At 51.2% G+C, this 6000-nt stretch overlaps 1 protein-coding gene across 11 annotated transcripts in view; it reads left to right on the top strand.

The window, feature by feature from the left end:
- Positions 1-6000, top strand: part of LOC110478007 (DNA-binding protein RFX2) — a 76680-nt gene continuing 70680 nt past the window's right edge. For 10 of the 11 annotated variants that reach the window (XM_085562540.1, XM_085562533.1, XM_085562544.1 and 7 more), the window contains exon 1: positions 1-158. The gene's annotated coding sequence lies outside the window, so the exon portion shown is untranslated. The remainder of the gene's footprint in view (positions 159-6000) is intronic. The other variant, XM_085562543.1, reaches the window with a different exon arrangement.

The raw sequence follows: 6000 nt of genomic DNA, 5'->3' as shown, positions 1-6000 counted from the left end.
GTGACGCGCGGGGCCGGGGTAGCAACAGTTGCCTCGAGACCCGGCGCCCGGCGCCATAGTGACCGTAGCCCTGGAGACTGTTACTTGCCAACGGCGGCAACGCGCGGCCCCGGCGGCCGGAGCCCAGCGCAGCCCGCGGCACCCGGCGGGGACGGCAGGTGAGCGGGGCCGCCCCGCGGCGGGCTGGATGCGGGACCGCGGCCGGGGGGGGTGCAGGGATGTGCGCGGTCTCCGCGTCCTCCGCGGGCCGGCGGCGCCGGCCCCGCTCGTCCCGGCGCGGGATGCGCGGTCCCGCGGCGCGCCGGGGCGGGGGGCGCCGGTCGCGCCGCCCCCGGAAAGTTGGGAGCGGGGGAGCGGCGGAGGCGGCGCCGCCGAACCGCCCCGGGCTCCCCCTCTCCCCGGCCGGTGCCGCTGCCCCGGAGCACCGCCCGCAGCGCGGCCCCGCCCGGGCACGGGAACCGACACCGCCCGGCCGGCGGGGGGGCCGCGGCCCCCGCGCACCGCCGCTCCGGCTCCGCGGGGCCGCCCGGAGCTCCGCGCTCCCGGCTCCGCGGGCGGCGCTGCCGGGGGGTCCCACCCGGTCCGCGGGGTGCGAGCCCCAGAGTGTCCGCTCCGGGTCGGGAGGGGGTCGCAGTGCTGGGGTCGGCACCGCTCCGTACTGTACCCGTGCCCTTCTCCGTGCTTTCCCTTTTTCCGTGCTCTCCCTGCTGTTCCCGTCTCTCTCTCCCTGCTCTCCCCGTCCCTCTCTCCCTGCTCTCCCCGTCCCTCTCTCCGTGCTGTTCCCGTCCCTCTCTCCGTGCTGTTCCCGTCCCTCTCTCCCTGCTGTTCCCGTCCCTCTCTCCGTGCTGTTCCCGTCCCTCTCTCCCTGCTGTTCCCGTCCCTCTCTCCGTGCTGTTCCCGTCCCTCTCTCCGTGCTCTCCCCGTCCCTCTCTCCCTGCACTCCCCGTCCCTCTCTCCCTGCTCTCCCCGTCTCTCTCTCCCTGCTCTCCCCGTCCCTCTCTCCGTGCTGTTCCCGTCCCTCTCTCCCTGCTCTCCCCGTCCCTCTCTCCGTGCTGTTCCCGTCTCTCTCTCCGTGCTGTTCCCGTCCCTCTCTCCGTGCTGTTCCCGTCCCTCTCTCCCTGCTCTCCCCGTCCCTCTCTCCCTGCTCTCCCCGTCTCTCTCTCCCTGCTCTCCCCGTCTCTCTCTCCCTTCTCTCCCCCTCCCCACGCTGTCCCCGACCCCCCCAGCGCTCCTCCTCCTCCTCTTTGGGGGTGGAGGGACGTGGTTTCAACTCCAGCTCGTCCCTGGAGTTTGCCAGAGCTGGGAGATCCCGGCGCTCGCTTTCGAGTCGGTCTTAGAAATGGGGGGGAATCGCGGCGACACCTATTTGCAAGCATCTGCCGTCTGTTCTTGATGTGGTTTCTGCTGTTGGTTTTGAATAAAGCGTGTTGTGAAACAAGATTCATCTCCTGTTAGAGTGGGATTTTGTGGACGTGCCTGTTTCAAGCGTGAGTTCCTGCTGCCTGATTAAATGTTTCCATTCTTTTTACTTAGATAGCACTCCAAAGCCTTTATTTTGGCTTAGCTGTTGAAAGAGGTGAGACTTACTAATTAAAAAGCAGAATTAATAATAATTTTATTAAATATTGTTAAATCTACTTTACCTTTTTGCATTTGGAATGTCCTTAAACTGAGGCTTTAACTGGTAGGTTAAACTGAGAGCTCAACTCCAGAATCATTTAGTCAAGGCTTTTTTCATCTGCTTCTGCCCAAACTTTTCAACTCTCTCTTGGTTGCAAATCATTTGAGAATAGAAAGTAATGTCTGGGCTAGAGAAAAGGAAAAAAATCAGTCTCTAAATACCAATCTTAAGCTCCTGGGCTTCCCTCTCCGCCTCTGCTGTTTCACTTTTCGGTCTGAGTTTATTTCAGTCAATTTAGTATCAGGTTTTATTTTAAAGTGGCACATTTAGTAGAAGGGAAAGCATTTTGGGAGGCTCATGGTTACCTCGTTCAAGACAGGTTGAATCAACCTTTGACTGTGTCTGCTGAGAGAGTTTGGAATCAACAGTTTGATTTCTGGGTGGCTGGTGAGGGAAAACCCCCAAAGCAGGACTTTGTAGGATACATGAAAATCTCAGCTCATATTTTAAAAAAACCCAACACATCCAGCTGTGTCTTCACCTCTCCCCCAAGGGAGGGGAGATGTATCGGAATTCTGTGAGATGTGTTGCGTTTGCCTTGGGGTTACACAGCTGTGGGCAGGCTCTGGGGGTTTGTTGTTTGGAGTTGGTGTTGTCAGAGCTGTTCCCATAACCACGAGCTTTGGAGCTGCTCATCTTTTTAATCGGAATCTGGGTTCTCAGGTAACAACAGGATCTTGGCCTGAAGGCTGAAAGCACAGACAGAAGGGGTTGACAGCTGGAATTTCTTTGTCCCTGCTTGCTTCTTGCAAAACAGGAACGATCCCAGTGCGCCTGGGGATGGGGATAGGAGCATCCACTGCCACAGAGGAAAGGCAGAGCCAGGTCCCTCACAGCCACCCCTGCTTTGCATCTCCCTGCTGAGCCATTTGCATCTCATGAATTTCTCTCACAGGAGCGTGTCCCTGTCCTGGGGCCCCGAGAGCCAGCCCTGCTCCTGGGGAGGGCTCCGAGCCACTGGGAAATCCGCAGCACCTGGGGAGGGGTGAGGCTGCAGGCAGCACTCTGGGGTCTTTTCCTTTAGCATCAGATCCGACCTCTCAAGGAGTGTTTTGTAGGACTGCCATATAAATTTGTAGCATTGCCTTATAAATTTGTAGCATTGCCTTATAAATTTGTAGCATTGCCTTACAATTTGTAGCATTGCCATATAAACTTGTAGATTTGGCCTATAAATGAGGCACCTCCATCATCAAGGGACTTGGCACCACAGTGAGCCCCTGCAGCCGGGCTGGGACGGAGGGATGGGGTCACCCATCCCAAGATTTAAAGTTGAGTGTGCTCTAGAGAGAGTTGCTGTTAAATTGTGTGTTAAGGTACATCAGAAATACACTTTCTGTGTCCTTTAGTGTGTGTAAATACGATCAGACCCATCCCTGGAAGTGTCCAAGGCCAGGTGGGACAGGGCTCGGTGGAAGGTGTCCCTGCCCATGGGACAGGGTGGGATTTCAGCTGCCTTCCATCCCAGCTTATTCTGGGATTCTGTAATCATCGAGCAGCCAGTGCCTCCGATGACATCATTTATCCTGGCTTTTGGGGGAAACCCTCCAGCTGAGCGTATTCCCTGCCACTAAAAATCCACTTTCTGCCACGAAACAACTTCGGGGCTGCCACAATCGAGGCGGAATAGACGGCGCCAGTCATTGTCTTTAAATAGCCCCCTGCTTGTAACACCTCGGAGCACCGACAGCTGCCACGTTTAATCACAACATGTTTTCCCTGCCGATGGAGGCCCGTAAACAGAGCAGCTTTCGCCTGTTCCAGCCCATTTCCCCCGCTCGCTTTTAGCCCTCGCCGAGCTAAAAGCGGAGTCCGGGCGTGCTGCTGATTCAACAGGCGGGTCCCGCCCGCTCGGCTCCTCCGCCGGAGTTTGTGCTGGAGCCTCCCGGGTTATATTTAACCCCAGCTCTCCTCCTTCCCCTTCCTCCCTCGGAGCAAATGCCAGCGCAGCGCAGGGCTGGATGCCGGCCAGCGGGATGCCCGCCCGGCCTCGGGCATCGGGATCCATCGGGATCCATCGGGGTCCATCGGGATCCATCGGGATCCATCGGGGTCCATCGGGGTCCATCGGGATCCATCGGGATCCATCGGGGTCCATCGGGGTCCATCGGGATCCATCGGGATCCATCGGGGTCCATCGGGATCCATCGGGGTCCATCGGGATCCATCGGGATCCGGGATTGCCATCACGCCGATATTTGACACGCAGGGGAGGTTTGTGGCTGTAATCTTGGCTTTCAGACGCCTTGTTTTGTCTTATTTGGACTGGCAAGTTTTATTTGGACTGGCAAGTCTTTATTCTTTTGTTCAAACATTCACAAATCCGGTTTATTGTCTGGGAACGTGCCGGCTTTCCCACGTCGGGATGTGTCTGTGCGAGCAGCTTAGGGAGTGATTCTCAGTAAATACATAAATAGGTGACAAAATTTTCCTTCAGCGCAAACCATGGACCCCTAAACAGAGGAATCGAAGCAGTTTATGGAATAATTATCCATAAATCCATAAATAGGTGACAAAATTTTCCTTCAGTGCAAACCATGGACCCCTAAACAGAGGAATCCAAGCAGTTTATGGAATAATTATCCATAAATTAATAAATAGGTGGCAAAACCTTCCTTCAGCACAAACTATGGACTCCTAAATAGAGGAATCCATGCAGTTTATTAATTAATTATCCATAAATTCATAAATAGGTGGCAAAACCTTCCTTCAGGACAAACTATGGACTCCTAAACAGAGGAATTCGAGCAGTTTATGGGTTAATTAATCCGTAAATACATAAATAGGTGACAAAATCTTCCTTCAGCGCAAATCATGGACTCCTTTACCTACTGAGCAAAGAGGAATCCAAGCAGCTTTATCCATAAATTCAAAAATAGATGACAAAACCTTCCTTCAGCACAAACTGTGGGCCCCTAAACGGCAGAATCCAAACAGTTTATGGGTTAATTATCCATAAATATATAAATAGGTGATAAAACCTTCCTTCAGCACAAACTATGGGCCCCTAAACAGCAGAATCCAAGCAGTTTATGGGTTAATTATCCATAAATACATAAATAGGTGACAAAACCTTCCTTCAGTGCAAATCATGGACCCTTTACCTACTGAGCAAAGAGGAATCCAAGCAGCTTCATCCATAAATTCATAAATAGATGACAAAACCTTCCTTCAGCACAAACAATGGACCTCTAAACAGAGGAATCCAAGCAGCTTATGGAATGATTATCCATAAATTTATAAATAGATAACAAAACCTTCCTTCACAAACCTTAAGTCTCTTCGCAAAGAGGAATCCATTTGTACAGGGCACTTCCTAGAGTCTCTTTTCTTAGCACACAAAGCACAGAGAGGAAATTATTTCAGGGTCATATTAATACACAAATTATTTTCATTCAGTGGGGGAAGCAGAAAAAACAAACCCTTTCTCAACTTTTGGTGATGTTTTATAAGAGATGGCAATGTTTGCATTTCAGAAATTATTTCAGGACACGTTAATACACAAATTATTTCAGGTAGAGGGGAAGGGAAAATAAAACAAACTTGCTTTCAGCTTTGGGTGATGTTTTATGAAAGATGGCAATTTCTAGAGAAGCTTAAGTGTTATTAATTCAGCAGAGTTGTTAAAACAATAAGTAGTTATGTCTAGACATGTGATTTCATGTCAGTGAATGAGAAACTCTTCCCACAGTATTCCTGTTCACTTATGTCACTGCAGGGGTTAGGCAGTGTCTGCCCAGCAGTAAAGTTAAAAGGTGTGTTTTAAAATGCAACAGAAGCAAGAAGTTTCTCAAACAGAACTTTAAAACTTGGTTCCTTGATCTGGTCATAAAATCACAGAAGAACCTTTCCCTGAGATCCATCCCAATGCCCTGACACAACTTCATGTCATTCCCTTGGGTATTTCCTGATGTCCCACAGGAGTAAGGAGCTGTAGAAATCCCAATTGAAGGCATTTAAAAAGTCATTTAAAAGCAGTTCATAAGTTTGCTTTTTCCCTGAGTATTAGGGATTTGTTTTTCTGAGCTTAATAAATGCCAGAGAAGTCTCAGTGTTGTACAAATGTGTCGTGGGAGGAAACTTTGCAAGAGGTTAATGATGGAACATTGCAGTCAAAGGAACAGGTCACAGAATGCTGCACCAATAATGACTTTCATATAAAGAATATGCAAACAAAAATCAGATGCTTTGTTTTCTTGTCCCAAATCTGAAAGAAATCCTCATCAAGAAGCTGACAGAAATATTAATTATATTGACTGTAGAGATATTCCTCCCTGATGCTGCATTTAGCTCACTGGTGCATATGCCCACCATCCAGG

Source organism: Lonchura striata, chromosome 28 (genome assembly GCF_050655825.1).
Source record: "Lonchura striata isolate lonStrDom1 chromosome 28, ASM5065582v1, whole genome shotgun sequence".
Lineage (NCBI taxonomy): Eukaryota > Metazoa > Chordata > Aves > Passeriformes > Estrildidae > Lonchura > Lonchura striata.
The sequence above is the reverse complement of the archived record's forward strand: the minus strand, read 5'-3'. Positions and strand labels throughout refer to the sequence as shown.